At 39.9% G+C, this 12500-nt stretch overlaps 1 protein-coding gene across 1 annotated transcript in view; it reads right to left on the reverse strand.

Moving 5' to 3' along the window:
• Nucleotides 1-5937: 5937 nt before the first annotated feature.
• Nucleotides 5938-12500, reverse strand: part of LOC119579322 (headcase protein-like) — a 110970-nt gene continuing 104407 nt past the window's right edge. The window contains 1 exon segment of the mRNA XM_037927085.1: nt 5938-12500. This exon segment is cut by the window's right edge and continues 188 nt beyond it. The gene's annotated coding sequence lies outside the window, so the exon portion shown is untranslated.

The following is a 12500-nucleotide window of genomic DNA, read 5'->3' on the forward strand; positions in this document are numbered from 1 at the left end:
ACTTTGTCCTCTCTTTCTACACGTTCTCTTTGTGGGTCTGTGCTATGGTAATGTCATTTCCTATACCTTTGTTCTTCGCAGGCTCCCCCCCCCCCTCTTCTCTCTTCTTCCATCTCTCTCTCTCTCTCTCTCTCTCTCTCTCTCTCTCTCTCTCTCTCTCTCTCTCTCTCTCTCTCTCCTTCTCCCTCTCTCACTCACTCACTCTCCATTTTTTTCTGGTTTCTTCCATACCACATTTCCTTTTTTTCTTTTCTTCTTTTTTTCCCATTTCCTTCCCCTTACCTCCAATTACATACCATTCACTCTTTCTCCGTTCGGTCCATCCATCTATCTACCTCTATATTCGATTATAGCCTTCACTTCGCTCATCTACTTCCCTTTGCCTATTTCGCTGCTGTTCGCCCACGTATTTATCCTTTTTGTCTATATTTCTTTTTTTCCTTCTTTCTGTATGTCTATATATTTTTTTATCTTTATCTTCTCTCTCTCTCTCTCTCTCTCTCTCTCTCTCTCTCTCTCTCTCTCTCTCTCTCTCTCTCTCTCTCTCTCTCTCTCTCTCTCTCTCTCTCTCTCTCTCTCTCTCTCTCTCTCTCTCTCTCTGTTCTATTCAAAACCTTCTGCCCGAAAAAAATCGAATCAAATCTTCCTCAAAACCTATTTCAAAAACTCTAAGTGCTTCCCAGTGACCTTGCGGGAAAAAAACTACAATATATGTATGTATATTCACTCCACGGATCTCCCGCTGTGTCTAGGCTATTCTTATGTTGCTGTTTTTTTCTTTCTTTCTCTCTCTTTTATGGATTTAAACCTAGCAGAGATTCAAGTTCACCAGCAATGCAAAAAATCAACAGCACACAGCTAATCTATTCAATACATGGTAAAAACGACAAGCCTGAACAGTGCAAGTTGCTGTTTACTTTGTTTTCATTAAACAAGTTGAGGTATAATGTCCTTCTGCAGCACGCCTAGTCATTTCTTGTAATACAAACTCTAGCTCGAAAAAACGTTTCTGAAAACAAATATATATGAATAAAGAATCGAAACACAGATTTTAAACAATATTTCCAACTCTCGTTTTCATGTTTTTGTTTGTTTGTTTCCTTGTTTGTCCTCTTAATACTCACTCAAACGGTCACATTTCTTATAATCACCTACGTCTTATCACAGTCTCAGAGATCGAGATAATCTTTCCTTTGAAATATTTTTTCTTTCTCTCTCTCTCTCTTTTACTCTCTCTCTCGTATCGTGATCACATTTATTCTACACTTAAACCCACAAGGGTGACGTGAGAGTGAGGGTTCACACGTCCAAGGGTGGATCTCCTAACCGCTACAGAACGACTATCAACTCCTTTTACAGAAACTTTTCCACTCTTGGTGTTATTGCTTTTATCACAGTTATTCCTTCGTCGACTTTCCATGTCATTCTGTTTCTTTCCCAAGCTCATCGGTAGACAAGAGATAATAACGATAAATTAGAGGAAAAAAGGAAGATAACATAAAATGAACTCACTCCACCTCGAGCATAATTAAACCAAAAATAAACTTTGAAGAATCGATTCAATCCATACAGAAAAAACGACGACCCTCACCCTCCTTCACCCTTAGCGTGAGTTTTCTCTTCATCAACATCAATCACTTCATACTTTATTTTTTTCTATTTTTCTCCTATCGGATCTCACAGGATCTTGCACGATTCAAGGTTGTTCATTAGGATCTGCATGAGGAAGTCCTTAAAATCCTACGTGAGGCAACAGAGAAAGAAGAACGGAAGGAAAAGGATGGAATGAAGAGGTCAGATAAAGAAAGGGAGAAAAACGAAGTTCCTTCAGGAGGTTTCTCAGAAACATTGAAGGAAATAATCTTGCAACGTAGAAACAAATCAAAGTGTTTTGAGGAAGAAAGTGCAAAATACATCCCTGGGGAGTTTATAGTGTGGGGAGATCTACACCAAAAGTCCTCAGGCGTTGGAGAAAACAAGAAAAAAAGAATAGATAAAACAGACGAAAGAGTGATTAAAATATTAATAATATAAAAATAGTCGGAGAGAGAGAAAGAGAAAAAGAAAAGAAAAGAGGAAGCAGAGAGATCTTAAAAAGAAGGTGAAAGAGACAGAGAAGTAACGATTGAATACAAAAAGAAGGTTTCAGTGACGCTACATACCGCACAGCCTGATGGGAGAAATGTCAACATGCAAAGGGTAACTCCTGTGTTGATGATAGCAACGATTTCCACCGCGTTAGACATACAGGTTGTGGCAAAGTCTTTTCGTCATAGCTTGCACTACCAAACACCTTTTTATTTTTTTTTTGTTTCATTTTTATTTTTTATTGGTGTGTTCATTCACGTTCTCACGTTCATTCATTCGTCCACATGAACTTCTAGATATCTATGTGTATCTACACACCCAGCACTCTCTCCCCTTCGTAAATTCAGTCACGCTGCCCGCGGCATTTAAATCTACCATCAGTCTCTCGGTCTATCTTTCTTTCCCATCTATCTATCGTTCTATTCCTTCTTTTTACGCTATTCCTCCTTTCTATTCCTTGCGCTCCTCTTCCTAGAATCGCTCTCTTCACTTCCCGAACTACGGTAAATGCCTCCTTTGTCTCTGACGTCGCCTCCCATACGACTTTCATCCTCGAAATACCAGCCCGGCCTCCGAACACCTAGCGCCTAACTCCTCGTTCCTCGTTCCTCTGCTGTTTGATCTTTAACCCCCTTTCCCCCTCTCTTGCTCTCTTTCTACTACCTTTCTCTTTCCCTCACTCTCGGTTCGTTTACTCCTTTCGCTCCAACTTTGCCTCTTTCGTAACCGCGTTCTCTCTCTTTTCATTTCTCCTCTCTCGCTTCTCTTGACCTGTATCCGCCTCTTCTACCCTCATTTCGTCTTTTTGTTCTCTCTCTACCTCTTTCTCCCTACTTCTCTACACTACTTTCTAACTCTTTTCTGCGTTTATATCTCCTAACACAACCTCTTTCTCCCTCCCCTTCTGTTCCCCCTCTCACTGTCTCTTCTCCTTGTCTATATTTACTCTTATTTCCAGTTTTAGTCTTCTCTATTTTCCTGGTCTCCATCTTTCTCCGTTCCCTTTATTCTTTCAATCCCTTAAACTTCTATATTTCTACTTCCCTGCTTCACTAGCTTGCCTTACTCCTTACTTTACCTATCTCTTCCCTGCATCCCTGCCTGCACCCTCTTTCTCCTTTTCTTTCTCTCTCTCTCTCTCTCTCTCTCTCTCTTTAACTGTTTCTCTTTCTCTCTCTCTCTAACTCTCTCTCTCTCTCTCTCTCTCTCTCTCTCTCTCTCTCTCTCTCTCTCTCTCTCTCTCTCTCTCTCTCTCTCTCTCTCTCTCTCTCACTCCCTTTCTGTCATAACCCATTCCTCTCTTCCGCTCGCCTATCTATCTACCTACCTCTTTCTCTCTCGCACACACTCAATTACTAGCCTTACCTGTGCTATCGATTCTTAGCCAACCACTGTAGGAAACCCCCGACTCTTTGTCTTTCACTTCGCAGGTTCAGCCCCGCCCAAACAAACCACATGTCGTCCACCATGTACGCAAGTCGTCGTCATACTCCCGTACATGTGTACACTTAGGTGGAGGTATTGAGTGCACGTGTGCACATCCTTGGAAGGTATTAGTTTGAGGGATATGTCTGTGTACATCCTAGGAAGGCATTAGGCAGAGGTTGTGTACGTCTTCTGGAGGGGCGGTGTTGCGGGATATGTTCGTGTCCTTTTTCTTTTGTGTTTTTGGTGGGCGTTTCGTATGCGTACGTGTGGGAGAAGTTTGCAAAAGAGAGAAATATGGGCGCCTCTTTGGTATGGAAGGAGTTGGTCTTTCGCGTGTGTTTGGAAGTGCTTGGCGTGTCAAAGTGGCGTGCTGTGGGTGTGGGTGCGTGTGCGCGCGCGCGTTTTGTGCTGGAAATATGGTGTCTCTGTGTTGGTGAGTGGGTATGTGGATGTGGATGTGTGGATGTGGATGTGGGATGTGGATGTGGATGTGGATGTGGATGTGTGTGTGTGTGTGTGTGTGTGTGTGTGTGTGTGTGTGTGTGTGTGTGTGTGTGTGTGTGTGTTTTACCTTCTTTCTTCTTCGGTCACTCTCCACCTCCAGCTAAGTCTCGAGTGCTCTGTTTGGGCTCTCCAAGTCTCACGTAAGAGCACTAAGCGTTCGACCCCTAAGTCTGTCTGTCAGCTCCTCCCCTCCAATGCCTTGTCGAGGTCCGTCCGCAAATTTGCCTCCTTGGGACACTAGGCGCAGGAAACTACATCAACGCAGGACACCCCAATCACACAACTTAATATCTATGCAAGTGTGGGAGTTTGCCTTAATCCTATAGTTATATCTCTAAAAAAAAAATCTTGTATGTATTGTGTCAAGTGTATAGTCTATTATGTAAGGAGAAAGATATATATATATATTATTTATCCTATTGTTTTCATGCTGAGAGAAGAGAATACACACTACTGACTCTCGATATTATTCCTCACAAGGTTCCTCGCAAACTCTCTCATTTTCCGAAACGTTGCCGGGAACTTCTCGAGAGACATAGCAAGAGTTTTCAGGTAAAAGGCAAGTGTTTTCATGTAAAAGGAAGACAGAAAAAGGGAGAAAAGTGTATCGTATCGTTTTGGATAAGTTCTTGTCAGCATTTCGAAGCAAGGGAGACACCATCGCTTCGAAATGAGACAACCCCAAGTTCTGTTTTTTATCGTTATCCTTAAAAGCAATGTGTGAGAAGATAATATTCCTATCAATAAGGTAGAAGAAATTAAAAGAATTGGGTCCTTCACCATAAAAAATTAATTGGGTTCCACGTCTTTGCCTATTGAGCAAATCAAAGCACATTAAAGGTCATAGAAATAGCATGAAAAAGAACACGTAGAAATTCAACATAGTCATGACACTTATGCAAAATATACAATACCAAAAAATTTGAAAGCAACTAAGTACAAGGGCTCACGAAAATGTTGAATTGCTAATCTTGAATTCCTATCCGATATATATATATATATATATATATATATATATATATATATATATATATATATATATATATATATATATGTATATATTAAATGAATATTGGAACCCTCATACACTCGACAAGAAGAAAGTCAAGGTAAAGGGATTCCAAGAAGCTTTTAAACTCTGTAGAAATTTGTATGGCTACATTATCAAGGTGTGTGTGTGTGCTGTAGAACGTGTACTGAAAAGCTGTACATTTATCAGTCTTCAAGAATAAGAAGTTAGGGAGATGAAGAGCTTAGAAGTGGAGAAATGGGGAAACAGACTGACATGTGAAATGGGTTGGAAGCCATTTGGTTAAGAAAATTCGTTAAGGTATGGATAGAAAACGAAGGAATTGGCAAATTGGAATAACACACACAGCGATACGAAGAAAGGCAAAGTGTCAAACAGTAACTGAGAGATGTAAGGGCGTAGATTCATGGAGGAGACGCACATAATCAAAAAGAAAAAGAAAATCATACATACATATCTATATCTATATGTGCATGTGTTCATATAAATGCATACACAACGATGCATGTACATAAACAGAAACATATATGTATACGTAGACAACCATACATACACACGTACATATACATACACATATACAAACAGGCGTGAAGGGCCCACAGTTGTCAAGCCGGAGCGACACCGCCCATCGCCTCCGGTCACCAGAACCCCTTTGTACTGGTCTCAGCCGAGAGTGCGCCCGTGCCAGTGTCTCGGGGTTTAAATGTCCTGGGAAACTGCATGCCGAGGAACGTCTTCGCTTCGTTCCTTGCATGGCTTGTGCAAGATGCAACAGGAGTTCGTTGGTGGAGGAGGAGAATAAGTATAATTTTGGGTTGAGGGTAATGAGGGTTGGTTTATTATTTATTACAATTTGTTTTGTTTATTTATTTTTCTATTTCTTTTGGTCTTTTCTTTTTTTTTATCTTCCGTGTGTAGAAGGAACCTCTCAGGGCTCGTTCATCAACGTGGAAGATTGCTGTTCTTGATTATCCAATCTTTATTTACATTATTTTCTCTTTCTTTTCTCTCTTTCTCTCATTTTGATTCCAAAATGATCTTCATTTTTTTTTTTTTTAATCTCATTACCCTTTTACTTACCGACCCGAAGAAATTTTGTCTCTCAGCGTCCACCAACTTACTCATGTTCTAGCCGGGGTAAGAGAACACTGGTTCTGTTTCTTTATTGAATTTTGTCACTTGAGAATTTGGTTATTTAAGTCATGATTAATGCTTACACGAGTCAAGTCTAGGAATCCGTGTGTTAAAGCAACTTTGAGGTCAATGTATCCTTATCTTTTCAATCAACTTTCACATCTCTGAATCCATATGATACTGAACTTCAGTCTGATTCTCGCTTTTCAACCAACATTCAAGTCTATGATTCTGTGAAATCAATTCCTTCTGTTGTTGTTGTTACTATTCCTTCTAACAAGAGAGAATTTCATGTCAATTTGTGTGTGTATGACGTGTTTCAGTTTTTTCTTTGTTATTTTTGGACACCAAGGCGGACCAAGTCAATCTCTCAGACAGACCTGGCCAGTCCTCAGCATAAACCGAGAGAAAATGGAATTTGAAAAAAGACGAGAGCCAATTAGGGTACAAAAGTAAATTTATTTCCCATAATCATAATAATTACAAATCATGCCAATTTGAAATAAGAAGCAACACATATCTATCGATCCATTTTTTTATTTGGTTTTTACTTTTTTTAATCCATGTCAAGGCACATTCTAATTCGAAGAAAATTGGGTTCCATTCCACTAACTGATCAAAAGTAGCAAGCGAACAAAACATGATGCACTGTAATTGAACCTTTATTACTATTGAGTTCCTTATATCTTGATCCTAACTTACGAATAGGCCTACAAGTCTACTATGTACAACCAAGAAATTTGAGCCAAAGATGTAGCTTGTTGTGGTGGTGGTTGTTGATTCAAATTTTATTCTTGAAAACCATGAAGCTTGTGGGAGAAATCCTGTTACGAAAGGGGGAGTGGGAGGGACAGGGCAGATGGAACTGACTTATGAACCAAAATAAACAAGATTTTCCTTTACTCTACTATCCTCTTTAAGATTTCTTTTAAAGGAGAGGAGGAGGGGGAAGTAGAAACAGAAAGTCCTCCTCGTGGGTATTAAGAAGCCCTCGACTGAACACCTCTCCCCTCCTCGTCCTCCCGTTCCGCCCAGTCGCTCGAGAATCCTCCCAGGGTTGAATACAAGCCCCGTCCTTATACTCCGTGAGGCAAAAAACACTGTGGGTGAGTGTACATGGTCTTAGAAAGAGAGGAAGCAAAGTGTTAGGAGGCCTGTCTTGTGGTCTTGTCTGGTATAAATCTTGGTTCCCGAAGGTACCCAACATGAATGAAAAAAATATTTTCATTATTATTTTTTTTTACTTCAACCCTTACCTCCGACGTGTTCTTAAGACTTAGATCCTATAAAGTTGAAGGGTTTATTGAAAATCTGTTTTTGTCTATTCAAAATTACTAATCAAATTAAGCTGAAGTTCCATTGGCTCTCACTTCAAGACCGTCCTATTTGCTTCCCCTTTCTCTAGGCTCAACCTTCTTCCGGGTGATTCTAGCCTTTCAAAACGCTGAATATACACACAGTTCATAATAATAATAATAATAAAATTACGATTCATTTGCATTTCACTTCTCTTTAAAAAATGTCCTTTGATTCTCTCATCAACACGGTATAAAGCTACATAGAGAAAAAACCTTTCTGGCTAATTTCTTTCCTGAATCGGAGGCCATTTGTATGAAGCCCACTTTAGTCGCTGGCGTTGTCGAAACCATTGCTCATGTCGTGATTTCTATGTCAAGAAAGACTACCAGAACTATTTATGTGATGCTGTAATGTACTGTCCACTCTTGAGTTTTGTTACTGTTTTGAATACGGAAACAATGCAATAATAATTCCAGATTTTACCAGTCAATATCTTAATATTCTATACTTGAAAGATACAACTTTAAACACGTATTATTTCAATCTCACCACAGAATCCATGAGCAAAGGTTACCAAACGAAGGAAAAAAAAGTTACCCATCGATTCCTAAATCCAGAGAAATTCGTCCTAAAACGTTTACGGATCCGAAACTTGTCTCAAAACGTTTGCAGATCCAAAATTCGTCTCAAAACGTACGTTTACGGATCCGAAAACCGCCTTAAAACGTTTACAGATCCACCTATGATAAGGTCCAGCACGTGCCCAATGCATACCGCAGAGTCGATGGTAGTATTGGTCAAAATATCAGGTCCCATATAGCTTATAGCCTAGCAATGCACATAATATAGCTGAGGTCAAGCCGAAGAAGTCAGGTCATAGCTCTAGTATAGGAGGGGGGGGGGTCAAGGAAAGGGGGTGGGGTTGGCAGGTCGTTGATGTCATCTGTAGTCAATACATTTCGCTTTTTTTTCAATGAACTATTTGTATTTTCCAATCTGAATGGAGACTTTTTCAAAAACCTTTCACACTCTCTGTTGAACAACGAAATGAGATTTTCGGAAAAATTGTGAAAGTCCAAAATGAGGTTTGATGGTGTGGGTTTACAATGAGCAATCATCTCAAAGCATACACACACACTCAGCAAAGTAGTTTTTGGTTGAACTGGAAGTTTTAAAAAGTAAAAAAAAAAAGTTCCGACGTCGTGGAGTCCGTTCTCTTCTGGACTGACGTTAATTGCTATAAAATGGATTTAATTTTTGACTTAACAATCGGGTGTTAGTATCGACGGACTTGGAAAAAAACTCATCAACTTTTCCTCTCAATAACACTTTTTCCGTTTTTCTTAAATTCGATAGCTTTAATCTTGCTTGTTCCAACGACGGGATTTTTCTCAATAATGATTTTTTTTAAATGTATCTTCCATCAAAAAGGTCAAAAGTTAAGACAACAATGACACCTTCCACATTTCTCTGCCGAAGCTACCGCAATCTTTCTCCCAACATTATATTGTAAAGAATCTGATCTGACGTTTTTTTTATGTTAACTTTTTTTTTTTTTGTTCTCCGAAAGACTTTTTTGAACTTGTGACTTCTTTTAGGAAAAATATTAAAGAGTTTTAATTTGCTTTTCCTGGACTTCCTAAGCCTAATCTCAGATTCCTCGCGCACAACGGAAGCAAAAGTGTGAATGTTTCTGACACTTGGCCTTTCGCAGTGACATTTCTTTTTCGTATTTCTTTTAAAGTTCATCCTTTTGATAAAAATAATAAGGGTGTTTGATCTCTTGTCTATGTTTAATTCGAAAATTCAAAGTTGCCTTTAAATGCTTGAGATTATTGTAAAAGAAACAAGGTTAGATTTTGCAATGACTTTTGTTGGACAAAAAAATAAAATTAGTAATTCGAACATCTAGTTTCTTTCGCAGCTTTAAATTTGGTAAAATTGGAGAAATTTTTCACTTTTTTTGTTGTTTCTCTCACTATGTCACACTGGCCAGCAGACGGAAAGCGGCAAAGATCAGAATCATTCTCACGGTACAAATTGAAGCTACATATATAAAATGTACCTTACACATTCAATACGGAGAGATTTAAAAAGTTGTTTTCCTATGTCTCATCATCTTGTTGAAACCATGATCATCCCTACATCATAAGCAATAAAACCACCGTGAAAAGTGGAAGCATCAGTAATCATTAATAATATAATTGTATATATATAATTCCATTTTTTTTTAAAGGGGTGGGTGGGTGGGACAAAAAATCTCTCTCTCTTAATAATGCTGCTGTTGTTTCGGTTTCCACCTGGGGGGCCAAAATTTTTACACAGAAATAGAGAAAAGAGTGCACATTGAACTAACTTACAGGCATTCAGATTCCTCTCTTCCTCTCCCGCGTTTGAAGGAGGAGGAGACGCTACTCCTTCTTCTGTCGCCTGACGAGCTTGGCCGAGGAAAGGTTTCTCGAGGGAGGTTCAGAGTAGGGGGGTGGGGTGGGGAAGGGGGGAGGGGGGTGGTTCGTGATGAAAACCAGGTCCTCCTTCCTTCGTCCTTCTTCTTCCGTCCTTCTTCTTCTTCTCTTCGGTCTTCTTTCTTGGCTTGATTTCTTCTTTCTATTTATTTTTTTTCTTTCTTTCTCGTTCTCACTTCTCTTCTCTTCTTTCTTGCCGGTTGGATTCACTCCCACGGTCGCTGACACGATCTTCTCTTTTCTTCCTCTTCTCTCTTTCTCTTCCAGTTCTTGATCTTCGCGTTTCTCTCTCGTCCGTTATTTTCTCTTCTCGCTCTTCCTCCTCCGTCGGTCTGGACGTTGGTTTCGAGCGGGGGTTTCGTGGTGTGAGGACGCCCCCCCCCCCCCATTTCTGGAGGGGTGGGTGGGGGTGGGGGGAGGAAGGGGGTGTTGGTTTTTGTTTCCTCTATTCTCCCTTCTTCTTCTTTTCTTTTCATTTCTTGCTGTTTTCTTATTCTCTCGTTCGTGTTCTTCTCACTTCCCTTTTCTTCCCTTCCTCCTCTTTCTACCGCGTTCTCTCTGTGGATAAGTCTTCGACGTTTCTCACTTCTTGTTCTCTTCGTTCTCCTCCTCTCTCTCCTTTCTCCCTTCCTTCACCATCCGCTCTTATCGCTCCTCTTTCATCGGTGTTGTTCTCTGTATTTTTCCTTCCCAATTATACAAGATGGAATTAATCGCCAATGATTTTTTTTTTCTGAACGCTTGACTCTTTTTTTTTATTTTCTTCCGCACTTCTCCTCTTCCTATTTTTCTTCGTCTTTCCCATCACGTCCTCATTCGTCGCCACGACCTCCTCTTCCTCTCCTTACCGATTTCTCTTCCAGTTCCTCGCTTCGTCACCTCCTCCTCCACTCCCTCGCATCACCTTGATCTCCTTCACTTCCTCGCGTCATCACCACGTCCTCCTCTTCCTCCATTCGTCGATGTTTACACTTATTCCTTCGATTTTTCTTTGCACTTTCTTCTATTTACTCTCCATCGTCCTTTCATCTCACCGCCATTTTACTTCTAATTTTTCATCCACACTATCATCATCATTGTTGTTGTTTAAATCATCTTCCAAATATGTTTGTCTGTTTTGCTTATCTTTTTTTTTCTTTCCACGTTACAAATTTCAAAAAACGGGGTTGTAAGTTCATCATTTTTGTTTGTTTGTTTGTCTCGGGCGCTATATCAGCAAGGATTTTTTATGGACTATCTCTACGATGAAACATTAAAATCGGACTTATGGAATAAAGTTGTATACAGCACAGGAGATCACACAATTAGCATACGATAGCATACGACTATTCTCTATCATTATTTACATCCGTCCACGTCTTTCCGGTGGACTTTTAAACATTACAAAGACAAAGTATCCCCGGTTCCATATGGGTTCCTGTAATTTTTTTTTGTATTTTTTGTAGTGTTTTTTTTTGTTTGAGTCTGTCTACTTTTTAATTTTTTCCCCGGCAGACACCTTAAAATCTGGGCTTCTTTAAAAAAAAAAAATATGTACTCGTATAAAAACACACCAATTGTCCACATAAGTACATTTTTTTACATCTATCTCGTTCCGAGCCAATCACACTAGAAACAGGCCTAGAATTTGATTCCAGGACACCCTCCTTGGTGTTGTGCAGCAGACTGTTTCAGTTTTCTTCGAAGATTTCTTCCTCTGTTCTGTATAAAAACAAACAACACTTCAAAAGTATCCTTAGTTCCAAACACAAGACACATCAGGAGATAAAATGTTTTTATCTACACCTTTTCTTTTTCTCTCTCTCTCTCCTTCTCCCTTCTTCGGCAGCATCAAGTCGTCCGTGCAAGCAACACCTGAAGAAGTGCCGCTGCGTTCGCCAACACCTCACTGTCCTTCTCAAGTCTTTTATTTTCCGTAAAAAAAGACTTTAATAACACGGTCCTTTGGATTTTTTTTCAGCGTAATGAAAGCCTCCTGAGAGAGAGACTTCACACCTCCCAGACACACTTTTTAAAAAATCTTTTCCCTCGAAACTTCTCTCTTTCACCTCCTCTTCTTTCCTCTTCTCCTTCTCCTCCTTCGCCTCCTTCCGCCCTCCATCTTCCTTCTTCCTCACCGACCACATCAATGCCATCCTCTGCTTCCTCTCGTGTAACAGACAGAAAGGGTCTTCACACATTCGTCATCTGGAATGTTTTAGGAAAATAAAAAAGAAAAAATCAAACCCAGCTTCTTGTTCTTATTCTTCTCTGCAAAGATCTTCGAACGCCGACGATGACAATAAAATCTTTCCTCTTCCTTCTCTTGCAAAAATACACACACGCGATTTCCTTTTCTTAACACAGCAAAGAACCAATGTACGCGTGTGTGTGTGGATTGGTTTTGGCTGGGTGGGGGGGGAGGGAGAAAAATGACTGACTACACTCACACCCTTTCCAGTCAGCCCATGTCTTAACGTTTTCCTTTCTCTATTTCAATTATTTACTTTAAAAAATACCATTCCTCTTTTTTTTCCATCTTTCTCTCTCTCTCCCTCGCATTCTCTATTTAT

This window comes from Penaeus monodon, chromosome 12 (assembly GCF_015228065.2).
Source record: "Penaeus monodon isolate SGIC_2016 chromosome 12, NSTDA_Pmon_1, whole genome shotgun sequence".
Lineage (NCBI taxonomy): Eukaryota > Metazoa > Arthropoda > Malacostraca > Decapoda > Penaeidae > Penaeus > Penaeus monodon.